Source organism: Aulostomus chinensis, chromosome 23, assembly GCF_037954235.1.
Source record: "Aulostomus chinensis isolate RoL2024-O1b breed Wild chromosome 23, RoL_Achi_v1.0, whole genome shotgun sequence".
In the NCBI taxonomy this organism is placed as follows: Eukaryota; Metazoa; Chordata; class Actinopteri; order Syngnathiformes; family Aulostomidae; genus Aulostomus; species Aulostomus chinensis.
This window is the reverse complement of record NC_141342.1, coordinates 23,300,188-23,313,900: the sequence shown is the minus strand read 5'-3', so window position 1 is coordinate 23,313,900 and position 13,713 is coordinate 23,300,188.

Genomic DNA, 13,713 nt, shown 5'->3' with positions numbered 1-13,713 from the left:
TCGCAGTTCCCCAAACCCCTCTTTTCCTAACCCTATTTTTTATTTTTTTAACTCATGATCTAAAAAGCATAATTCATCTCACAACATATCATAGAACAACTTCCTGTTTTCAGTATTAACCTCTGGAACATGAAATGTGAAATAGTTCATACGTGAATGCAGGCAAAACTGCCATTCATTAGCAAGCTGGAATCTTCATAAAGCCTACTGGCCCTTGTTAAACAATGACTCCTGAAGCAGAAACAGTCTTTTCAGTGGGAAAAAAGAATAATTTCCCCAAAACCAAAAACAAATCAGCCAATGAGGTGTAATAATTTTTCTGAGAGGAAAAAAACTGAGCTTTGAAGCAATTATTTCTCTTTTCACTTGACGCTTTCCCAAGCAACTTTTATACTAATAAGTAGCCACAGAAAATATAACAATTGAGGTTATCAGTTTAAATGACTTGGTGTATTACCTTTAATGAATATATATTTCTCTTTTTTACACACACAGATATTTCCTTCTCTCTTGCTATGTCATTAAAACCCTGTCAATCAATGCTTTTCAATACATATTTTAGCACCAACAAAATATCCAAATACAAGGAGTTTTTGTGTCACAAGCAGAGAGACTCAGAGACCAGGCATAAACCAAGGGCTCTGTTAAAATAACAGAACCCCACACGCACACACGCACACTAAATTATAACATGTTTTCTGGCAACACACACTCAGTCGCGCATACATAAGTTAAACATAATGAGCTGAGCTTGAAAACACACACACCCACACGAAGACACATTGGGCTCATCCCTCAAGTTTGATGATGATCATCATAATTCTGTTGATTATCCCGGCTTTCAACATTCTCCTTCCACATGGCCAATATTTCACATGAATGTTTTCCAATTATATAAGTCACATACACATATTCAAAGCGACATTTGTCAGGCTCTTTTATGTCGCCACTTACTTGACCCCATTAGCTCTTAATGTCTATCAAGCCAATTATTTTATTTTAAGTCAGTTATGATATGTTTGGAAATGTTTTTTTTCAGAGTAATGTGTGAATTGGCTTGACTCCATCTGCTCCATTGGTGAAGTTGGCAAATTTACAAAATGATGTATTTCATGGATTGGCTTCAGGGGTTAGGGTTCAGTGAATCGTTAAAAACAATTACTACCCTACTGATCCTCTTTCTGTAGAGTAGTGAACTGCTGGTGGTGCTCATGGTGGAATGGGAGAGCTGAACTGCTGCAATGTATCCGTTAGTCTTTCAGTCCTGGGTGTTTTGGTCTAAGGATCCATCTGAAGTTAGGGTTTTATGATCCACTGCTGAAAACTTCACCACATACACACACTGGGGCCTCGGCTTTTGCTCGGTCCATGTGAGGCCAGACTGGACATACTGGAGTCACAGCTCCTCACCGTCTGGTAGCGTTTGTTGCTAACATTAGCAGCAACAGGTGCATCCTTCCTGGGGAACAGTAATAACCGTGACCCTGTCCACTTTGGTTTAGCCTTTGTCAGATCATCATGCCAACTCACCTTTTGACACCCAAGATTGCCTTTTTGCATCTCTAGGGGTTGTATGTAGTTTATTCAGTTTCCATGTTTAATTTTGGTTTATTTTTGAGAAAAATATTTTTTGAGTCTCCCCCCTGACTCTATTTAAATAAGATAAGATATACTTTTATTTTCCCAATGGGAACATTTTTACTGGACTCCGTCCAGCCGCAGTTTTAAAAGACAGAATCAAAGGAAGGACCAAACAAGAAAGAGCAGTTGAAACATACTTAAAAGAAATAAATATATATGGGTATATCAATATATACATGATATGTATTTATAAATATAGATATATACTTCGGAATAATATGAATAGTGCACAGAAATGAAATTAATACACCATGTACCTCATTGCACAGACATTTATTGATGATTATTTAGCAGTTTGATGGATGTTGGCAGGAATGACTGTTTACTGTTTTGCCTGTTTCTAGGGGTCCTGAATGTCCTGTCAGAAGGTAGGAGCTGGAACTCGTGGTGTTTAATGTGAGTCAGGTAAGACACAATTTTCTGTGCCTGTCTGGCGACAGACTGCTCATAAAGCATCTGGAAGGAAGGATGGTTCCTGACCCCCATATCCTTCATGGCAGCACTGCTCCAGACCAGACTGTGACCTCGACCTCACAGTGAGGTTACTGTACCAGGCTGCAATGCCATATCTGATGATACTCTCCAGTGCAGCCCGGTAGAAGAGCAACATGATCCTCTGCTCCACTCCATAGACCCTTAGTCTGCACAGGAAGTAGAGATGATATTGGAGTTTGGAGCAGAGACTTCCAAAATGTACCTTCCAGCTGAGTGTGTTGTCAGTGTGGTCCCCCAGAAACCAGTATGAACCCACTTGACTGATCTGTTTACTTTTATTGATGACTGGCCTGTGGTCACCAACAGTCTTTGGATCACATATCACCTCGTCTGTCTTCCTCACATTCAGCACAAGATGATTTTGGTCACCCTACTGGATGAATTCCTCTATTTCTGAGAAATAGTCCAGTGGGCTACCATCAGTGTGCAGCAAGCTGGTGATAGCTGTGTCATCAGAGAACTTTATAATAAAGTTCCTTGAGCGTGTTGTTACATAATCATTTGTCTACAATGTGAAGAGGACAGGGGAGCTGACAGTCTTATGGGATGCCTGTACTTATCAATCTGGGTTCCAAGAGGGCGCTGTTTACCCTGACTTGCTGTGTGTGCTGTGTCAGGAAGGAGAGATACCACTTGAACATGTAAGAATTCACATTCATCTCCTTCAGTTTTCCCATAAGCAGGTGCGACTACATGGTGTATAATGCTGAGCTAAAGTCAATGATCAACACACGTGCATAAGCTCTGGGGTCATCAATGTATTTGATGACACCCTCACCTCTGTTTTTCCCTGATGTCTCCATCCTGTCGGCTTATATGACAAAGATTCCCTACATCCCACACAGAGAGCCGTAATGACCTGGTGGAGCAAAGTCTTCGTAAACACCATGGCAGAGTCGTCCCAGTACTCGTGGCAGACTGAAGTGAGGCTCCACATCTCATCCACCTTGTTCTTTAAGGACTTCAGGCTGCTGAGTATCAGACAAGGCAACGCAGGTCTGCATCTTCTCCTCTGGACTCTTTGACGTGCTCCTCCTCTCTGCCCTCTCCTCCGATGGTGTCTCCTTGGGGCTGTATGCTGAATGTCCTCCAGGTCGGGGGGCGGTGTGCTACCTGTGGAGCGGAGGGACCACAGTTCATCCCGAGTGTAGGACAACACCACTATGTTGTTGTCTCCTCACGGCAGTGGTTTTTGTGGCCATAGACTCCATTCTGAGCACTGATGTGTGTTGTCGCTCATGGTGAGGGAGCTGCCAAGAACAATGAGTTAGGAACTTGAAGTTAAAAGAAGTAAAAAATGAGAAATTAAAAGTTAAAGTTAAGAAAAACTGCTCCATGGAGCCAGACTCACAAACGTGTTGCGCCACTGGAACCGGAACACAATCAGAGCAGAATATAAGGGTTCAGCTCCACCACTGGACTGTTCAGGGATATGGCGGCGCACGTAGTTGCAGCGGCTAAGTGCTTGAGTAATCGGTGTTTTGAATGGCTTTTTGTGAGGTTTTTTTTTTTTTTTAGTACTTTTTGTCGAGCTGACACCTATAGCCGGCAGGATCTTCTCAGGATTGGAGCTTGCGACACTCGGAGTGTTACGGCCGAGTTTCACCGCGAATACAACATACCACCAGAGATAGCGAGGAGCCCCGGCTCCCTTTGGTTTACTATCCCCGCTGGGAGGAGGCGTAGGCGGCGCAGAAAGAGGAAGCAGAAGCGGGGCACCAGAGCCGGCGTGCTAGCCAGGCTAAGGAGGCAGCCGCTGAAACCACCGCTCCCCAGCCTGTATCTCTCTAAGGTCAGATCCCTCGCTAACAAGATGGATCTACTAAGGCTTCGGACTTCAGCGGACAAGACCGTGAAGGACTGCTGTATGTTGCTGCTCACGGAAACTTGGCTTCATCCACTCATACCGGATTCCGCGGTCGAGCTACCAGGCTACACAGCGCAGCGTCACGACAGAACAGAGAACTCCGGTATAAAAAAGGAGGAGGACTCTGTATGTACGTCAATAACAACATGTGTACCAACACAGTGACTGTCGACACTCATTGCTGCCCATATCTGGAGTTTATGACTGTTAAATGCAGGCCGTTCTACCTCCCCAGAGAGTTTACTGTTGTCATGACGACTGTTGTTTACATCCCACCGGAAGCCAATGCTAAGGTGGCTATTGGACAGTTGCATGGCAGCATTAGCAGCCAAATGAGCAAATATCCCGACGCTGTGTTCATCGTTGCAGGGGACTTTAACCATGCAGACTTAAAAGCTGCCCTCCCCAAATTCCATCAGCATGTGAAATGTGCTACTAGGGGAGATAACACTCTGGACAAGGTCTACACTAACATCCAGCTTGGCTACAGGGCAATACAACAACCGCACCTGGGCAAGTCTGACCATATGTCCCTGCTTTTAATTCCCGCATATGCCCCCCTCAGGAAAACCGCTCCCACCATCATAAAAACTGTAAAAACCTGGCCTGATGATGCCTCACTGCAGCTGCAGGACTGCTTTAATAGGACAAACTGGGATGTTTTCGAACATCACGACCTGGATGTGTTCACTGACAGTGTTCTGTGTTACATCAAGAACTGCACAGACAATGTCACAGTGGACAAACGCATTCGGGTCTATCCCAACCAGAAGCCCTGGATGACTCGGGAGGTCCGGCGGTTGCTGAGAGTGAGGAACACCGCTTTTAGGTCTGGTGACAGGGCTCAGTACAACATAGCCCGAACGAACCTGACAAGAGGCATCAGAGAGGCCAAGTCCAACTACAGGAGGAAGATAGAGGACCAGCTGGACAGCAATAACAGCAGGCAGGTGTGGCAGGGAGTCCAACATCTCACCAACTTCAGGACAACCATCGGAGCTGTCGAAGGTGATGCCTCGCTAGCAGAGGAGTTAAACAACTTTTTTGCCCGTTTCGAGGCAGAGCCACCAGAGGCAGCCACGTCACACCCCTCGGTCCACAACAGCTTCACCTTCACAGTCGGGGAACATGAGGTGAGGCGCATGCTGCGGGCCATCAACACAAGGAAGGCAGCGGGTCCCAACGGCGTCACAGGGCGTGTTCTGAAGGACTGCGCGGACCAGCTGGCGGGGGTCCTCACCAGGATCTTCAACCAGTCCCTTGCTTAGTCTGCTGTCCCATCTTGTCTCAAATCCTCCACTATAGTCCCCCTTCCCAAAAAACGCCACATCTCCAGTCTAAATGACCACCGACCTGTCGCTCTTACCCCAGTGGTAATGAAGTGTTTTGAGAAGCTAGTCCGGGGGCACATCACATCACTCCTGCCCCGAGGCTTTGACTCCCACCAGTTTGCCTACAGGGCAAACAGGTCCACAGAGGACGCCGTAGCCACAGCCCTCCATTCTGCACTTTCCCACCTCGAGCAGCCAGAGAGCTATGTGAGGATGCTCTTTGTGGATTTTAGCTCTGCTTTTAATACCATCCTTCCCAACAGACTGGTGGACGTACTGGGGGACTTGGGATTCCCACACAACACCTGCATGTGGATTAAGAGCTTCCTGTCCGGACGCAGCCAGAGAGTGAGAGTGGGTCTTCACACAGCCACCTCCCTCAGCCTCAGTACTGGCTCTCCACAGGGTTGTGTGCTGAGCCCGCTGCTTTACACCCTCTACACACACAATTGCACCCCCGTCCACCACAGCAACACCTTGGTCAAGTTTGCTGACCACACCACGATAGTAGGGCTCATCTCCAAAGGGAATGAGTCTGCTTACAGGGACGAGGTGGTGCAGCTGTCAGAGTGGTGCAGAGAGAACAACTTGCTTCTGAGCACATCGAAGACCCAGGAACTGGTCATAGACTTCAGGAGGAACAGGTCAGACATTGCACCTCTGATCATAAATGGGGAGTGTGTGGAGAGAGTGGCCTCTTTCCGTTTCATGGGAGTTCACATTGAGGAGGGCTTAACTTGGGGCATGAACACCTCTGAGCTGCTCAAGAAGGCCCAACAGAGACTGTACTTCCTGAGGGTGCTCAGGGGGAACAACATCACTCAGAGACTGCTGGTGACCTTCTATCGGTGCTCCATTGAGAGCATACTGACGTACTGTATATGTGTATGGTACACAAGCTGCACAGCAGAACAGAGGAAAAAGCTCCAGAGGGTCATTAACACCGCACAGAAGATTGTTGGGTGCCCCCTTCCCCCTCTGGATGAGCTGTACAGATCCCGCTCATCCAAAAAAACACAGAACATTATAAAGGACACTTCCCACCCCGGTCACTCCCTGTTTGAACTGTTGCCGTCAGGCAGACGGTACAGATCAATCAAGACAAGGACCAGCAGACTCAGGAATAGCGTCTACCCCACTGCGGAAGTCGCACTAAACGCTGCTATGTAAATGTAATAAGGGTCCTGTGCAATACCAGTCCTTTTAGCTCTTTAGGTTTTTATGTTTTTATGCTTTTAGTTCTCTTAGCTCTTTTTAGTTTTTATGATTGTTGCACTGATTGGTTGGCACTTTTAATTTCGTTGTACATGTTACAATGACAAAATAAAGATCTATCTATCTAAAGATCTATCTATCTATCTATCTATCAGACTCACAAACGTGTTAAGCCACTGGAACCGGAACACAATCAGAGCAGAATATATGGGTTCAGCTCCACCACCAACTGAGATTTAACCACATTTCAAAGATAAATTCTCTGTAAATTTGTTTTTCAAAATCTGTTTGTTGGTGAAGAAGTTGTTCTCAGGATCAATGTCATTCTTCATATAATGGTCTTTATGTTCATCCATCTATTTTCTTCTGCTTATCATGTTAAAGGTCAGGGGGGGGGGGGGGGGCTTGAGCCTATCCCAGCAGCCTTCCCCCTGGACAGGTCACCAGTCCATGGCAGGGCCAACACATATAGACAGACAACCATTGGCTCTCCCAGCCAGGCCTACGGTCAATTTAGAGTCTGGATTAACCTGGTCCCCTCTTGATGTCTTTGGACTGTGGAGGAAGCTGGAGTACCAGAGAGAACCCAGCAGGAACAGGGAGAACATGGAGACTCACCCAGAAAGACCCCGTGCTGCAGTTGGGGCTCCACCCACAACCCTCTTGCTGGGGGGCCACCGTGAGGACCACTGCTCCACCCTGCTGCCGTCTTTATGTTCAATACATTCAAATACCTTTAACTAATGAGTCTCAGTCAGTAGTAAGTGTAATGATAGGTGGCACCAGTAGGTGGTGCTGCAAGCAGATTTGTGGATGTGCTGTCTGACTTCAGCTGGAATAGACAGAGGAAGTAGAGAGAAGTGCGCGGTCAAAAAGGTATTGAAAAAGCCTCTGCTTCAAGTCAATAAAAAAGGAGTAACTCAAGAAGACTTTCCGTCATCATTGTACAGTTGCACCAACATTACATGGTACCAGGAGTGGGGTTCCTTTTGTCGGTTTGTTGTCTTCGTAGTCATTAGTTAGGAACGTTACGCGACTATGGATGCAATAAAGCCGCCGGGGCCATTGAAGGTAACAGAGGACGTTGATGCTAACTGGAGAGCATTCAAGCAACGGTTCCAGCTTTACGTGTCCGTGGTGGGACTGGACAGCAAGCCAGATGAAAGGAAGCCATGCTGCTCACAATTGCCAGCCCAGAAGCACTGGAAGCTTACAACACCTTCACGTTTGAGACAGAGGAGGAAAACAAGTTGGATGTGGTCCTGAAGAAATTTGACGGCCACTGCCTGTCGAGGAAGAATGAAACATTTGAGCGGTATGTGTTTCGATTCCAAATGCAGCAGCAGCATGAGTCATTTGATAGCTACCTGACAGACTTAAAGATAAAAGCTGCATCATGTAACTTTGGTGTGCTGAGAGACTCGCTGATTCATGATCAGATTGTGTTTGGCACTAATGATGTAAAGACAAGAGAAAAACTTCTGAGGGAAACTGATCTCACAATGGAAACAGCTGTAAAAATTTGTCAAGCCAGTAAAATTGCGGGAGAACATGCGAAGACATTTGCCGAAAGACCACAAGTAGTGGCAGGGGCCAGTCAGCTCTGCGAGGCAGTGGACGCTGTCTCCATCAGAGGGAAGCACCCAGCCAAGTTCAAGAATAGGAACAAGAATAATGGCACGTTCAGCTGCAAAAGATGTGGAAATGATCATAAAACAAGGCAATGTCCAGCTTTCGGAAAACGCATGTTCAAAATGCAGAGGTTTACATTATTTTGCAAGAATGTGTCTCTCTAAAGATAAAAAAAAGTACATACTGTTCAGGATGAAAATGACAGTGGTGACCTAAGTGATGATAGTGGTTCATTTTTCATCAGTATGGTAAACAAGGAAGAAGTAAAGGGACCATCCACAAAGAATGTTGACATCAGTCAAGTTAGGAATGCAGATAAATGGGTGGCACCATTTGTGGTAAATCGGACACTGATTCCATTTCAGCTAGATTCAGGGGCAAAGGCGAATCTTATAAATATCAATGATCTCAGGGAGCTTAAAGAGAAACCTAAAGTAAGAAAAAATGCAGTTGCACTCAGGGCATATAACCAGCAAAGCATAGAAACAGAGGGTGTGTGCAGACTTAAAGTGAATGTAATGTCGCATACAGGGGTTTGAGGGAATGATGATTGAGACCCAAGTGCAGACAGTACGGATGGTGCAAAAAGAGGTTTATTAGGAGCTGGAGGCTTGAGGCAGGGAGTGAGGCCGAAGGCTTGAGACGGGGCGTGAGGCCGGAGGCTTGACGTGAGGCAGGAGGCTTTGACGAGACGAGACGAGACGAGACGAGACGAGACAAAACTGTGACTGTGACGACGACAAATGATGACAATGACCCAACCAGGAACTAAGGAGACACACAGGTTAATATAAGAAGGGAAACGAGACACAGGTGGTGCAATCACCCAGGTGAGACACATGAGGTAATCACAGGAGGGAGGTCAGGAAGACAGGACATGACTACAAAATAAAACAGGAAACACGAGACAGGGATCGTGACATGTAAAGGGTAATGTGCCTCAGCCTTGTCAGCCTAAAAAAGGAGCTGGACAGGATGACACAACTAGGGGTCATAAAGCGAGTTGAACATCCCACAGACTGGGTAAATTCAATCACCTGTATTAAAAAGCCAAATGGGAATTTACAAGTTTGTTTAGACCCCAAAGAACTAAATGAAAATATCAAGAGAGAACATTATCAGATTCCTAAGAGAGAGGAGATCACCAGCGAGATGGCAGGTGCTCAGTTTTTTAGCAAACTAGGTGCCTCGCAGGGTTTTTGGCAAATAAAGTTAGATGCTGAGAGCAGCAAATACTGTACCTTTAACACCCTGTTTTGGAGGTACTGTTTTCTCAGGCTGCCATTTGGCATTAAATCAGCACTGGAGATTTTTCAAAAGGCCATTGAGCGAATAACAGAGGGTCTGGTAGGCACAAGAGCCTACATTGATGACATATTGGTGTGGGGGAAAAACACGACAGGAACATGATGACAGACTTATTAGGCTTTTACAGAGGGTCCAGGAGAGTAGCCTTAAGCTTCATAAAGAGAAGTGCCAGTTTGGGGTCAAGGAGGTTGTCTTCTTGAGTGACAAGATATCAGGAGAGGGTGTGGAGCCTCTGCACTCAAAAGTGCAAGCAATCCAGGAGATGCCACACCCCACAGATAAGAAAGGTGTCTCGAGAGCTCTAGGGATGATCAACTTTTTGAGCAAATTCATTCTAAGTCTGTCATCTAAAACAACATGCATGAGAGAACTGCTGAAAAAAGAAATAGTGTTTGAGTGGACAGAGAAACATGACAAAGAGTGGGAAATGCTAAAGCAAACTCTATCTACTGAATCAGTACTTACCTTCTTCAATCCTACAAGAAACAAAAAAATCTCAACAGATGCCTCAAAGAATGGCTTAGGTGCAGTGTAACCGCAATCAGTCGGTGACACCTGGCAGCCTGGGGCCTATGCCTCCAGAACTATGACGGACACTGAGCAACGATATGCTCAGATAGAGAAAGAGACTCTTGGGCTTGTGTATGGGTGTGAAAAGTTTCACTGCCATGTGTATGGATTACCAACCTTTACTATGGAGACAGATCACAAACCGCTGATTTCAATTGTGGCTGATACACTGTCCAGGGCCTCCTTACCTGACACTGGTGCAAAAGTTCCCTCCACTGCTGATGATGTTGTTGCACACATGGACACAGTGATGTCATCCCTGCCGGTGTTGGATGTCATGCTGCAGAAGATAGTGCAGTAAACAGGAAAAGACACTACTCTGAAAAGAGTGATGGACAACCTCAAAGATGGCTGGAAGACAGGCAGCTGTCCACAATACTATCCAGTCAGAGCTGACCTGAGTGTGGTAAATGGCCTTGTGCTCAGACAGAACAGAATGCTGATCCCACAGTCAATGAGATGAAATATGCTGTGCCACATTCATGAGGGGCACCTCAGTGTCAAGAAATGTAGGAGAAGAGCCAGAGAGGCAGTGTACTGGCCGCGGATCAATAATGACATTGACAATATGATATCCACATGTGACACGTGCCTCAAACATCACTATAAAAAGGCAAAGGAGCCCATGCTGGTCACAGACGTACCCACAGGACCCTGGAAGAAAGTGGGAACTGACTTATGCCACTTGAATGGAAAAGACTATCTTGTAACAATAGATTATCACTCTAACTTTCAAGAAATCGCCCAGCTTCATAACACATCAGCTTCTGGTGTAATTACTCACATGAAAAGCTGCTTCTTCAGGCATGGGATTCCTTTAGTTGTCATTAGTGACAATGGACCACAGTACAACTGCAGAGAATTCAGGCAGTTTTCACAGGACTATGGCTTTTGGCACATTACGTCCAGTCCATTGCATCCACTAGGAAATGGAAAAGCTGAGAAGGGTATCCAGATCATTAAGAGACTATTAAAGAAGTCAAGTGACAGTGGATCTGACCCTCACCTTGCATTGCTGAGTTACCACACTGCACCACTGGCATGCGGGTTCTCCCTAGCTGAGCTTCTTATGGGTCGCAAGCTGCGTGCAACGCTGCCACACATACCACAAAAGACTGATACCAAAAAGCTGACAGAAAAGCAAAAACAGCTCAAGCAGAAACAAAAAGAGAACTATGACAAGACAGCCAGGAGGCTGGGGGCTCTGAAAGGAAATGACAGTGAGAGTTGAGGATCGAGGTATGTGGGAGAGAAAGGCCACAGTCCTCAAGGAAGTGAGCCTCAGGTCATATGAGGTACAAAAGGATGATGGACAAGTACTCAGGAGAAACCGGAGGACTTTACTCAATACTCAGGAGCAGGACTCACAGGAACAGGGTCAGGAGGAGAGCGATGCAGGCCATCAGGCCAGAGAGACTGCTGACACAGATGATGTGGGTAATGATGCTTTACCAAAAAACACTAGTTCAACACCAGTCTTGAGAAGGTCAAAAAGGCCAAGTAGGCCACCAGAGACACTGATTGAACAGGTATAAGTAAGGGGGAGAAGTGTTGGACTGTTCATGGAGGAGTTCTGTTTAACTATTGAGACCTGCTTGTTTGAAGTGAATAAGAAGGTTAATGTTATGTTTGGCATTCTTCTCTGATTTAAAAAAAAAAGGTTATTGGATAGCAAGTGTTATCAAAGTGAAAATGTTGTTTCTAGTGACTCTGTTAGTGAAAGCAGTTGGCTTGTTAACAAACGATCTTGGAAAGGGGGTGTAATGATATGTGGCACCAGTAGGTGGTGCTGCAAGCAGATTGGTGGATGTGCGGTCCGACTTCAGCTGGAATAGATAAAGGAAGTAGAGAGAAGTGTGCGGTCAAAAAGGTATTGAAAAAGCCTCTGCTTCAAGTCAATAAAAAGGAGTAACTCAAGAGGACTTTCCGTCATCATTGTGCAGCTGCACTAACATTATTGTAAGTGTGTATTGTTGAATTTTCCTGCATTATCATGTTTTGTACTTGTCCAGAACTGTCATATCTTTGATGTCCTACACTTACGCATCCTCTGGTAATCCTTTTACTTATCTGACTACTTTTCAGTTTGAGGTCCATGTTGATAAAGTCCTATCTTCTTTTCCACAAGATGGAGGCTTTTCTGGCAATGTCAGTTTTTCATTGGGTGTGACAAACATTTGCTCCTCTCTGTTTCCTCCCTTTATAGGCAATACTGTTTTTAGTTAGTTGGTTTGTTTTTCAGCTCACAAATTGAATTCTTTTGGCAGGTTTGATGTTGTCTGACTGTTTGGGGGAGAGGATGGAACACCTCCATGAAGCTGCTATCCCCTTGCTACCTACTGCTCCAGTGAGTCCTGAGCAGACTTGGCGGTCACTCCTTCCACTGCAGCCCCGTGTATCTAGCAAGTCCTGTAGTGTGATGATACTATGCTGGACCTAAGAGGACTGTGGGTGTGGCTCTGGTCTTATCCCTTCCACTGGGAAGTCTGTGGTTCAGTTAAAATCACCATCAATACCGAGCTGATCCCCATGATGATCCATCAACATGTTTTAGTACAATGAGGAACCCACGCACTCTGTTCCCTTATTCAGGGCATCAACATCAACAGAACATAAAGTACAACTTAGGATTTCTGCTCCAACCATCAGCCAACACCCCTTCAGAGGACCAGACAGTTGCAGTGACAGAATTGAAGCTAGATGGTGACCCTGCACTTGTACTGGTGCTGTGGCTCTGACAGCCCAAGTCTCACCACCATCAGCCCTCTCCACCTCATCAACTGGGGCAGTGTTATCAGGTGGGCTAGGTGAGGAACACATACCAGACTTCCTCATGCTACATCCTGGCTCTTCCTCCACTCATACTTTTGGTCATGTTTTGTTGTAAAGGCCAGCAAAGCGTTTGTCCCCCACATCAGCACACTAGAACATTCCACATGTCCAGAGACACCATGTATGAGCCCCCACCGGGTTCCAGTCTAAATGACACCACCAAGGTTTGATCAAGTGTATCCAGGACATGATCCCTGACGCCTCAGTGACCGGACTAGTGCTCCAGTTTGGGATCTTTGCATCTCATGTGCATGGGACCAACATTGTGGAAAGCTGCATAAATATCTGTCTGACAACCACACCACTCCCAGATAAAATGTGTACAAGAGGCTCTTCCCTGAAGAACACAACCTCCACTTTGTCAATTCTTGAAGTCAAGGAAGTTTTAGGTCTCTCCTCCATGATAATGTTACAATATGACAACACAGTTCTTCTCTCCTTCCTGAATAAACGGACATGGAATTTAAAGGATGCCATTCCTCCAGAAACCCACAAAACAAATAAACACTTATCACTCTGCAAATCTTTAAAAGTCACTTAACTTATCATACACATAGAAGGAGAAAAAACAAGTTAAATTCAAAGAATCAGGAGGGAAGAGAAAATGATAGCTGTTGGCGAGGTGGAGGGTTAATGGGTGTGTTTAACGTTGTCATGCCAACTACAGCTCATTAAACCATTTTCATCATGACAGCATGACAATAGGGGGGTGATGGAGTATAATAGAAGAAAATAATTCACCATAATAGTTCTGTCTCACTATCTCGATTATTCTTTTCTTTCTGTCTACAGACTGAAACAACTCAATTTCACCCATCACTA